This window comes from Crinia signifera, chromosome 7, assembly GCF_055691185.1.
Source record: "Crinia signifera chromosome 7, ASM5569118v1, whole genome shotgun sequence".
NCBI classification, from domain to species: domain Eukaryota; kingdom Metazoa; phylum Chordata; class Amphibia; order Anura; family Myobatrachidae; genus Crinia; species Crinia signifera.
In genome coordinates, this window is record NC_139223.1 from 13,233,514 (window position 1) to 13,246,168 (window position 12,655).

Consider the following 12,655-nt stretch of genomic DNA (forward strand, 5'->3'; position numbering starts at 1 on the left):
AGCTGGAGACTGACGGGACAAGGAAAGTTTATTAAGCCGTCAGATGGTGAAACATATTTAATTATCTATAAGTAGTAAAACAACTCATCCATTATACAAAACAGACAAATGTATTATTTCAGAAGGAGCCTTATTATTGTGTACTTAAAGGAACTTGCATTTAGCTAAGCTTTACATGTTGTTCAGTGGGTTTGGGAATATGATGTCATGGGACAGAGTATTTTGTTAGAGTATTGCATTATTGCAGAAGGTACTGTAGATACATGTACTGTTTAATGACCTTATGCTTGTCTGAACGGAATCCAATGGTTTGTTGCATTACCTGATGCATTTGGGATTTTTATATATATATATATATATATATATATATATATATATATATAGCAAATAGGGGGCAGAGGCACTCCAGGGTCTTGGTAATAATGGAAGCAGACACAGGGGTCCGTGCACGGACCCCTGTGTCTGCTTCCATTATTACCAAGACCCTGGAGTGCCTCTGCCCCCTATTTGCTATTACTGGGCAGTCCTTGCCCCCCACAGGCACCCGGGCATTTGAGTCTCTGATTGACTGGGTATTTGCTGGAGTGCCGATCCTTCCTCTCCTCTATATATATATATATATATATATATATATATATATATATATATATATATATATATATATATATATATATATATATATATATATATATATATATATATAATTTGTCTCAGTATAATTTGATTACACTGCTTATTTGACTGAGTTTAATATAACGTTATTATCTCATTTGGCATTAAAAGCTTCCTTTAGACTTTCTAAAGCGTGTTCCTTTGTTATTTTCATCCAGTCATCTGGCAGTACAGCCGGCTTTGCATTATATTCTGCAGCAAAATCCTGATTAAATTGTGCGAGAATGTATTTCCAGTAATCCGAGGCGTTGATGCTGGCGTCAGATTTGATGTCCCAGTCTGGGTAATAGGTGCGGTACTCTTTGTATGGGTGCGGTTTCCAATCAGTTTCATTGTTTGAAAATGTAACATTTGATACAACAGAAGTGGAACATATGTCAATGCTCAATGTTTCATCTTTTACCCACCTGTACCTTCCCAATCCATCAGGTCTGTGGACAGATGCAGAATGCTCCTTGTGGTCACCACCTGCATTCTCACAGGGGACTTTACAGAATGGACACTGCTGTCCGCACACAATCACCTTCTTACACAGCTCATCCTGAGGCTTCAGTGTGACCTTAGATAGCACAGTGCCAATGTCTAATGATCCCAGCTCGGACAGGATCTGTTCCTCTGTGGTGGGCAGATAGTGCAGAATGTCCTCAGAGAACTGCCCGACACCTGCTGTATTGTGGAAAGTGACCAATTTCATCTCCTTCTGGGAAATTACTAATTCTTCTCTGAATACTTCACAAAACTGCTCTAAAAAAGATGAAATAGTTTCTGTTTTTAAACATTTTTTGCTGTTAAGGTAATTTTTTATTTCCTTAGTGATCACATCCAATATATTCTTCTGTAAAGTATTTACAGCTGGTGGACTCTGATATTTTCTTTTGATGTACTCAGATATCCAGTTTTTCACAAAGCTCTCATAGGAATTAATGTATGTGATATAGTTTGGGAATATGCTTTCCTCTAGTAGCGCCTTCAGCAAGGTTCTCTGGAAAATACTTCCGATGCTAAACATTGTACCATCAGCACTGCGTAATATCTCATCCATGATTTTCTCCCCGAGATGCCTCAGTACATAGTCATATAACGCTGGTCTCAGGCAGAGCTCGCAGAATTTCTTGGCTCGGTTCTGACACTCGTCTTTATCATGAAATATACTCTCAAATGTAGAAAAATACTTAGGTTTTAACTTTTCCAGGCAGATCTTTGGGTCATTCTCCTGGATGAAGGTGTCATGCATCTTCTGGAAGGCTTCCGATGTCTTCCCAAAGATGAGAAGCTTAATGTCCAGCTCGAACTGGGGGGAGAAATGCAGCTTTTTACGGATTCCTTCATCTAGTTTGCTATTTATCATATGCAGTAATTCCTGGCAGTAAGTGTCACTATAATCTTCTGGGGATGTTACTTTCTCTGTGACATATGTAACACATGTATTGATCAAATCCTTAGCAAAGTCTCTTATCTGATCATAGTGTTTTGCCTTAACATATACAGTATTACGTCGTAGAGTAAACCAAGAGAGCTCAATGTACTTTTTCTCGATCTTAAATGATTTGTGTCTATAACTATCTAAGCTCAAGACTTTAGACAGAATTTCATTTATCCAAGGTCCATTTCCACTCATGTCATTTCTCAGCAGTTGTAGCATGGCTTGGCCAATGTTACGTTTCGGTAATGCCTCCATCTGTAAGTCGGACAGTGTTTTCTCCCACATGGCTTCAAATTCTTGCTTCACTTCCATGTCCCCCAGCTCACAGTTCCTCTCTCTGCAGCTTCTCAGGAGATCAGTAATGTTCTCTTCAATCTTCTTCTGAGACGTGTTCTGAATTTCCTGTATCTGGAATTTCCCTTTATGAATAGAAACAGCTTCATTGACCTTACTGAGTGCGTTCCTTTCTATATCTTTTCTTAAGAAATTAACACTCCTAAAGAAATCTTCTCTGTGTCGCTCTATGAGATGAACATTGTCAGATTTATTGTCAAAGTATTTTCCCAGTAATTCCAACATTTTTGCTTCCTCATTACATAGCAGCTGTTGGAGACTGTTCCTATACAGAGCGCAGGTTTCTGTGTCCAGTCTATCAGCAGGCTGATTCCTAATACTGGTCTCTGTGCTGGTCACCCAGCTGTGGACGGATTTGGTGAATCCCCATTCCCACAGCGAGTATTGTGCAGCCAATTTGTTATAGGCGTCAGCTACCAGACTGTTCCTAAAGCTGAAGATAAACTTCTCATGTTTAACTGCACTCCACAGACTTGTTATCCATGTAATAAACTCAGGCATCCGGCATTGCTTGTGATCAGGGCGATGGGATTTTAAGAATAAAAACAAATATTTTTTTAGTTCATGAACATTCTCACTGTAGCCAAAATTTACCGGAGCCATTGGTGGGACCCCCTGCCACAGTCCGGGAATGTACCAGTTGTGTCTCTCTAGGTCATAGTCCATCACATCACTGAAAGCTGCAATTCTACTTATCTTCTCCATTTCAGCAGCATGCTTCGTCATTTCATTCAATTCTTCCAGAAGCTTCTTCCTGTCTCTCATGTTATTCTGATGGGCGGACACATCGCTCACGTTCTGATGTACAAACTGGCAGTTGGGTTTCTTCCCAATTTCTCTCATCCTAAGAAATGCGTGGACCACAATCTGCAAAATATATCTTTCATCTCTGTAGTGTTTTCCATGGACATATTGATGATGGTGATGTCACTCAGCCCAACCACTAGTGTAGCCAACTCATTGTCATGCTCATAACTGTCCTCCAGAGAAGCCAACGCAGGAGCTTTCAGACCTTCTGTGTCAATCACCAGAATGGTGTCACAGCCCAGCTCCCCCTTGAAGGTCTCTTTCACATTAATAAGGGTCATGAAGGCTCCTCGTGTGCATCGTCCACTGGCCACCGGGAACTGTAACCCAAACATGGTGTTCAGAAGGGTGGATTTCCCCGTGCTCTGTACTCCCAGCACAGTTATTACTCTCATTCTACAGTGTCCTCCTGTCTTGGTGTCCAGCTCTGTCAGGACATCAGTTATCCACCGTATGGGGATGTTGGAGGCATCTCCATCAATCAGTTCCAATGGGAACCCGTCCAGCAGGAGATCAGCAGCTATTCCTGGGAGTTTTGTATATTGTTTTTCCATATTTGCATTGAATCTCTCTTTAACCATTGCACATTCAGCCTCATAGACCTGCCCCAGCTCACGTAGGAAATGTTCAACCCCTAATGAGCTGTCAGAGATTTTCTGGTCCAATTCCTTCAGTTCTCCTGGATTATTTGATGCATTGTTACATTTCTCCTTGTACTCAGACTGCAGAGTGGACATATTATTTCTGGCAATTGAGTCCAGCCCATATTTCATCCATTTCAAGAAATAATGTTTTTCTGCTTTAGACAAATGGGTAATTGCATTAATAAATAATGAGACACCATCGGAAATGCCGTATTCATGTTGTTCCTTGTGTAAAGAACTTTGTTTATCTCTAAGTTCACTTTGATAATTTTGAGCATTTTTCCCGCCTTGCTTCGTCATTCTGCAAAGTTCTTTTTCATTTTTTGACAATTGTTTCCACAGATCTCCCTGTAACTTCAGAGTTTGGTTCTTATACTCGGCCACATCGTGTATTGCAGAGGTAATTTTCCTGGCACCATCACTTGCACGCTGACATGCCGACGCATTCTCATCTACACAGATATAATCTCCATGGGTCTCAACTTTAATACTAACCAAACTTCTTTGCTGACAATTATTTAAAAGACTCTGAATGTTGTTTTGTATCTTTTTGACAAATGCTGCATCGTTATCTGTTCTGCCCTTCTGGATAACATTTTTATTGCTTATTGTTAGCTGTGACATTAGAGACTTTATGTACTTTTCTGTCTCTGTAGTAACGATATTCCCGGGTCTTGGAGTAAGAATGAGATAATACTGGGTATTCGTGTTACTGCAGGTGGATAACAGCCTGACTTCTCTCTCACTAATATCCTCAACAAACATAAACACAGCCGACGAGACTCGTGTCAGAAATGTGAACTGTTCCCAGCTGGAGGCCAGGTCACCGCGTAGGTTGGTCACTGCGATGGGCTCTGGGAAGACATCAGACTTACCGCAAGGCAAATACCAGGAAATTTCCACAAGTCCATCAGATATTTTCCTCTCAATGTTTCCTCCCTCCATATCTTCATATATGAAGAAGTTGTGATGTTGTTGTGGTGGATTCAGAATTTGGTTCAGGATTTTAGATTTGGAAAGTTTTTTATTCCCCAATTTTACAAAGGAGAAGACCGGCATGGGAATATTCACGACATTGTCTTCTATGAACCCTTTACTGTCAGCCAATGACTGAGGCCTCCATCTCTTCACAATGTCCCTCATTGCCCACAGCATGAAGGTGCATTCTGGGCCACCACCAGCAGGGAGCAGCAGAGGGACAGCAAACTGGCACATGGACATTTTTGATACAATCTCTTGCTGTAGAAAACTCTCTGAGCAATGCAGGACAGCGCACACCACGTCCAGGGGGTGGATATATGAAGTTGTATCACAACTTGGTAAACCAATCTCATCTTGGCTTTCTTCTTGACCCAAATTAGGTGTAGTTATTGTATACTGAGTGTTTATTGCAGTTCTGTCCAGTGCCATGAGCTTCCTTATAAAGTGCCAGGGAATATCTGTTATGTCCTGCGGCTGAGCATCATCCAGGTTCTCTGACCCAATCTCTAGAACATCTCTCAGGGTCAGCTTCGATTCAGTTGGGTGCTGTAAATGTACATTTTCCAGAAATCTATGAAACGTCAGTAATTTGGCTGTAAAAAAAAGAATAATTGCATGTTAGAGTATAGTAATATTGTCAATACTCAAAGTTTAGAATAATAAATTGTACATAATTAAGTAGTGTTTCGGAAAGATGCCGTACCATTTTAAACTGCTTTTTAACATGAATTGGCCATAAAATGATACTTATATGGTCATTTACATATAGAGAGCTTAAATATTTTTTTAAAATTGGTTTCTATGATAGTATATTGACCTTCCCAAATTGTATTTACCGAAAGTATGGCAATGGAATAGTTTGGCAGACTACAGTATGTCCTGCTTCTGATGGTCTATTGTTCAGATGGACCATGATGGTATAGCATTTCCGTGGTGTCAGGGAGGGCCACCCATTTTCCAGGAGCCTCCCACCCGTTCCATAATGCTAGACAAGTATGGCCTACTGTGACTTCCTAATCTTGTCAATGAGAGTTTGAAAAGGACCTAGGATTCCAAATTGATAACAATCTTGGGTGCAGTGCTCAGTGTCAGAGAGCAGCCACTAAGGCCAACAGGATACTAGCCTGTATAAAAAGAGGCATGTAGGCTAGGGACAAAAATTGAATTATGCCACTGTACAAGGCACTGGTTAGACCACATCTAGAATTTGGAGTATAATTCTGGGCCCCACAGTACAATAACAAACATTATAGAATGGTAATCATTAAGATATGAGGACAGATTATCTGAATTAGGAATATTAACGCTGGAAAAAAAATGTTGAAGATGAGGCATGCTTCACATATACAAATATACTGTATCATGGGGCAGTATAATGACCTACAGATGGGGCTGGCTTCATCCTTGCAGGGCTGGCGTTTCTAACGCCAGCCCTGCCAGGGGGTGCGCGCGCACGAGACGCTCGCGCACCCCCTGGACAGCGGAGCCTGTCTCCGGTCCCCAATGCCTCCCCCACCATCGCCGCTCGTCGCCATCGCTGCCCCGAGCGCCCCCCTAACCCTGTCTGTATCCCTGAAGCAGAGACGGGCAGGGAAATGCAGTGTCCCCACCGAGAGACTGGGACGTCCCAGTTCAGTGAAGCCCCTGCCGCTCACCAGTGGGGAGGGTCTGGCAAGCCCCGGCCAAGGATGGCAGGGGCTCCAACTGCACTAACCACCCTGTTTACTATGGGGTTGGTGACTAGGACACGTGGGCATGCGCTTAGAGTAGAGGAGAGAAGATTTTGGACCCTTAGAAGGAAAGACTTTTTCATTTTAGGTAATACCCTGGCAGTCTTTATGCATTAGGCAGTCTTTGCCACATAAATCCCCTAGTAGAAGTTAAGGCCCGACCCCTCTGAACCACCCATTGCTTTTGCATGCCATATATCGCAAGTCATCCCAGCCAAGGCCCCAGCCCTGCTAGATCATTGGTGCAGCACTAGCGATTTAGAGGCTCCGATCCAATGTGCATGGGACCGCGCATCAAATCAGAGCTTAATCTTGAGGTGCTTGGGCTGACGCCGCTCACTCATCACACCAAGCTCTCTGTTTTTAAAGACTTGAAGAACGCCTGTCACAATTATGGTTTGTGGACCTGTCATAACTGTGGTGGACCAGTGCTGGATAGAAACATAGAATTTGACAGCAGATAAGAACCATTTGGCCCATCTAGTCTGCCCCTTTTTTTTTCTCAAAACGTTTTTATTGAGTTTTTACATATACAATAACAATACCAATACAGTAGTCGACATTGTGGCCAACAGGTTATTGCAATTACTTGAATCAAAGTAGGTACAATGTTGGGTGTATCTGTGTTTGTTCACTAACACTGGAAAGTCGACCTGTTTATCAATAGGTTATTTCACAACTGTAGAAACAGAGAGGGAGGGGGGGGGGGGAGGCTAACATAGCAGACACGGAAGACTTGCAAGAGGGGGGGGGGTGGCAAAGCAGGTATAAGGGGAACAAAGTGTACCAATTGTATATATTGTGTTAATAGATAGGATATGGTGACAATACATCATGCATGAATAATTTGATATGATATTCAGATGGTAATTAGCTCCAATAATCTATTTATAGGTATTGCTATGGGGAAGGGATAGTTCTTCGTAGATTTTCTCGATGGTTCAGCAACAATAAGTAGTATTGTACATTTGAAGCTTCGTATGTTAACGGGGTAAGAGTAGGGGGTTTGTAATGCTGAGGTGATGTCCAACTTTTCTTCATACACTGGGTTCGAAGAGGTCCATAATGATAGTTTTGTTTTCCGAGGTTAGGGAGTTAACATAGTAGTCCCATTTGAGATGGAATGTTTTATTGGAAAGTGAGTTGTCCAGAGCAGTAGATCTGAGGTCGAAGTACAGAAGTTAGGTGAGCTTTTATTTTCAGTTGGTGCTGACTTTTCGGTCCAATGAATTAAAATCAACTTTTTTGAGTAAAAATTATTGTGAGGAAAGGGGCAAGTTGAGAGGTTGGGATGTCCAGGTTCCATTTATCAAATAGCAACAGTAGGCATACTTCAGGTAGAGGTTTGACCGAAATATGTAAAATAGTGTTTAGGAAGCCTGTAACTTTATACCAAAATCTACGGATTTTATAGCAGTCCCAAAAACAATGAATATATTTTGCATTTGCTATAGGACATTTGAGACATTTCCCTGATTCGTTGGGTATCATGTATTTGCGTTGAGCAGGGGTGATAAAAATCCTATGTAAGAATTTAAAATGAGTCTCTTGGAGGTAGGATGATTGTAAAAATTACAATAGTTTACCAGCATATGATCAAATTCTGAAGGTAGATCTGCTATATCTTTCATCCATTTAAGACGTATGGCTTGGTGGTCAGGGCGGGGGGAAGGTCCACACTCGATTAGAACCGAGTATAGAGTTCTAGTTTTAAAAGGTTGAGTGGTACTATGACATAGTATTTTAAGAATATTATTGTTGACAGTTCCTATGCTGTCTATTGATGATAATGATTGTACATAATGGCGCACTTGTAGATAGAGATAGAAATGTGTGTTAGGAAGTGAGTACTCTCGTTGAAGTTCAATAAATTGGAGGATGGTTACTCCAGGATCGAAGACCCTGGTCACAAGAGAAAGTCCCTTTTGTTTCCATTCCTGGAATGCAGGATTGGTTATAGAGGGTTCAAATTTAGGGTTTCCCCATAAGGGGAGGTATGGTGATGTACGAAAATTTTTTATGCAGGCTAATCCAGTTAAATTAAGTATTTTTAAACATTACGTTGGAGAGGATAGGTTTCGGTATGTATGGAGATGGTGTGTGGAGAAGAGCTGAAGGTGAGAATGGTTCTAGTAGTGCCAGGTCCAGTGTGTAATCTGTGTAAGTAGATTGTTCCAGCAACCAGTCCCGTGCATATCTGAAGAAAGTCTCCCCCTTTTTTAAATATGTTACCTCAAACCATATTTGATCCTTATTTCTTTGTAAGGATATCAATATGCCTATCCCAGGCATTTTTAAATTGTATTTGCCTCTACCACCTCTGATGGGGGGCTATTCCACTTATCTACTACTCTTTCTGTGAAGTAATTCTTCCTCAGATTTCCCCTGAATCTTCCTCCCTCTAGTGTCAGTGCATGTCCTCGTTTTCTGCTGCTCCTCTTCCTTTGAAGAATGTCTCCCACCTGTACCTTCCTCCCCTCGGTGTCAGTGCATGTCCTCGTGTTCTGCTGATCCTCTTCCTGAGAAGAATGTCTCCCACCTGCACCTTCCTCCCCCTAGTGTCAGTGCATGTCCTCGTGTTCTGCTGCTCCTCTTCCTGTGAAGAATGTCTCCCACCTGTACCTTCCTCCCTCTAGTGTCAGTGTATGTCCTTGTGTTCTGCTGCTCCTCTTCCTTTGAAGAATGTCTCCCACCTGTACCTTCCTCCCCTCGGTGTCAGTGCATGTCCTCGTGTTCTGCTGATCCTCTTCCTGAGAAGAATGTCTCCCACCTGCACCTTCCTCCCCCTAGTGTCAGTGCATGTCCTCGTGTTCTGCTGCTCCTCTTCCTGTGACTAATGTCTCCCACCTGTACCTTCCTCCCTCTAGTGTCAGTGCATGTCCTCGTGTTCTGCTGCTCCTCTTCCTGTGAAGAATGTCTCCCACCTGTACCTTCCTCCCCCCGGTGTCAGTGCATGTCCTCGTGTTCTGCTGATCCTCTTCCTGAGAAGAATGTCTCCCACCTGCACCTTCCTCCCCCTAGTGTCAGTGCATGTCCTCGTGTTCTGCTGCTCCTCTTCCTGTGACTAATGTCTCCCACCTGTACATTCCTCCCTCTAGTGTCAGTGCATGTCCTCGTGTTCTGCTGCTCCTCTTCCTGTGAAGAATGTCTCCCACCTGTACCTTCCTCCCCCTAGTGTCAGTGCATATCCTTGTGTTCTGCTGCTCCTCCTCCTGTGAAGAATGTCTCCCATCTGCACCTTACTCCCCCTAGTGTCAGTGCCTGTCCTCGTGTTCTGCTGCTCCTCTTCCTGTGAAGAATGTCTCCCACCTGCACCTTCCTCCCTCTAGTGTCAGTGCATGTCCTCGTGTTCTGCTGCTCCTCTTCCTGTGAAGAATGTCTCCCACCTGTACCTTCCTCCCTCAGGTGTCAGTGCATGTCCTTGTGTTCTGCTGCTCCTCTTCCTGTGAAGACTGTCTCCCATCTGTACCTTCCTCCCCCTAGTGTCAGTGCATGTCCTCGTGTTCTGCTGCTCCTCTTCCTGTGAAGACTGTCTCCCATCTGTACCTTCCTCCCCCTAGTGTCAGTGCATGTCCTCGTGTTCTGCTGCTCCTCTTCCTGTGAAGAATGTCTCCCACCTGTACCTTCCTCCCCCTAGTGTCAGTGCATGTCCTCGTGTTCTGCTGCTCCTCTTCCTGTGAAGAATGTCTCCCACCTGTATCTTCCCCCCCTAGTGTCAGTGCATGTCCTCGTGTTCTGCTGCTCCTCTTCCTGTGAAGAATGTCTCCCACCTGTACCTTCCTCCCCCTAGTGTCAGTGCACGTCCTCGTGTTCTGCTGCTCCTCTTCCTGTGAAGAATGTCTCCCACCTGTACCTTCCTCCCTCTAGTGTCAGTGCATGTCCTCGTGTTCTGCTGCTCCTCTTCCTGTGAAGAATGTCTCCCACCTGTGCCTTCCTCCCCCCTAGTGTCAGTACATGTCCTCGTGTTCTGTTGCTCCTCTTCCTGTGAAGAATGTCTCCCACCTGTACCTTCCTCCCTCTAGTGTCAGTGCATGTCCTCATGTTCTGCTGATCCTCTTCCTGTGACTAATGTCACCCACCTGTACCTTCCTCCCCCTAGTGTCAGTGCATGTCCTCGTGTTCCGCTGCTCCTCTTCCTGTGATGAATGTCCCCCACCTGTATCTTCCTCCCCCCAGTGTCAGTGCATGTCCTCGTGTTCTGCTGCTCCTCTTCCTGTGAAGAATGTCTCCCACCTGTACCTTCCTCCCTCCCTCAAGTGTCAGTGCGTGTCCTCGTGTTCTGCTGCTCCTCTTCCTGTGACTAATGTCTCCCACCTGCACCTTCCTCCCTCTAGTGTCAGTGCGTGTCCTCGTGTTCTGCTGCTCCTCTTCCTGTGAAGAATGTCTCCCACCTGTACCTTCCTCCCTCTAGTGTCAGTGCATGTCCTCGTGTTCTGCTGCTCCTCTTCCTGTGAAGAATGTCTCCCACCTGTACCTTGTTATAACCCTTGATATATGTGAAAGTTTCTATCATGTCCCCCCTTTCTCTTCTCTGCTCTAAAGTATACATATTAAGATCTTTTAGTCTTTCCTGGTAAGTTTTGTGATGTAGGCCATGCACCATTTTATTTGCCCTTCTTTGTACAGTCTCTAATGTATTTATATCCTTCTATTTCTATCCCTATGAATTTTAATGTTTGTGGGTTGCTATTGTGGTGCAGTATAAAGTGGTTTGAGAGGTTATGATCTTCATAGCCGCGTCTTATATTCCTTAACAATGACAGAGAGCTACAGAGAGTATAAACATGCACATTGGTACAATCTAATTAGAGACAACAAGCCTGTGTATACAACCCAATTAAGCCGAATCAATTATTAACTGCCAACAATGTATTACGAGCACACCAGATATTTCTGTATGCATAGCAAACTAGTCACAGAAATATAAGGTGGACCAATGTTCCCCACTAAAACAACAATAACAATCTGCATATATACAAAGAAAACCCTGTCCGTTTCAAACCATATAATACAGACCGCTGAACAGTCACAATAAAGCCACATTAATTATTTACTAACTGTCAACAATGTATTATGAACACATAAGATATTTTGTATGCACAGCAAACTAGTCCCATAAATCAAAGGAAAACCCAAAGGGGCTAATAGGAACGCTGGTTCAATGTAATCAAAAGATCCCAATCACTGTGCCCTATTGCCGTCCCTTGTTAGAGGTTGTGTACCTCAAAACAAGACAAGGAAGGGAGGAAGGACATGCAGTTTGCACTGACATGTACTTTCAAGGGGCGCAGTCGTGCTCAGCACAATAATAAGCAATGTGTTTCAATAATAGAATTGATTAAAAAATAGATAAAACATATCACATATATAAATAACGATAAGTGCACTTCATAAACAATTAATCACATACAGCACAACAAGACGTACAACACATAACATAAAGAGGCTTGTCAGTTAGTCTCGCAGCATCTGGTATGAGGCTAGAATGGTTATAATTTTAAGGCATCAATTTTAAGGCATAGCTCTTTTAGTATCCTTGGACGCAGTGCTATTTTTCAGCAGGCTCCAGCAGTAACTGAGGCCCTTATTCTAGTTCACTCTTTCTGACAAAATCCTTCTTAGATTGACAAAACCATGTGCACTGCAGGGGGGGGGGGGGCAGATTTAAAATGTGCAGAGAGAATTAGATTTGGGTGAGTCATTTTGTTTCTGTGCAGGGTAAATACTGGCTGCTTTATTTTTACACTGCAATATAGATCTCACTTTGAAGTAAAACCCCACCCAAATCTAATTCTCTCTGCACAAGTAACACCTGCCTCACCTGCAGTGCACATGGTTTTGTCCATCTAAGAAGGATTTTGTCAGAAAGAGTGAACTAGAATAAGGGCCTCAGTTCCTGCTGGAGCCTGCTGAAAAATAGCACTGCTTGGATGTATGCCATCTGGCCCCATTGATTTATCCACTTTCAGTTTTGAGAGTTCTGTGAGGACTGAGCAGAAATAATTATTAATATTATCTGCTATTACATTGTCCCCCACAAGAAA

General features: G+C 43.1%; 1 pseudogene across 1 annotated transcript in view; it reads right to left on the reverse strand.

Annotated features, from left to right (window-relative positions):
• Window positions 1–493: 493 nt before the first annotated feature.
• Window positions 494–12,655, reverse strand: part of LOC146019784 (interferon-induced very large GTPase 1-like) — a 54,859-nt pseudogene continuing 42,697 nt past the window's right edge. The window contains exon 5 of the transcript XR_014450671.1: window positions 494–5,474. The product of XR_014450671.1 is annotated as an interferon-induced very large GTPase 1-like (transcript). The remainder of the gene's footprint in view (window positions 5,475–12,655) is intronic.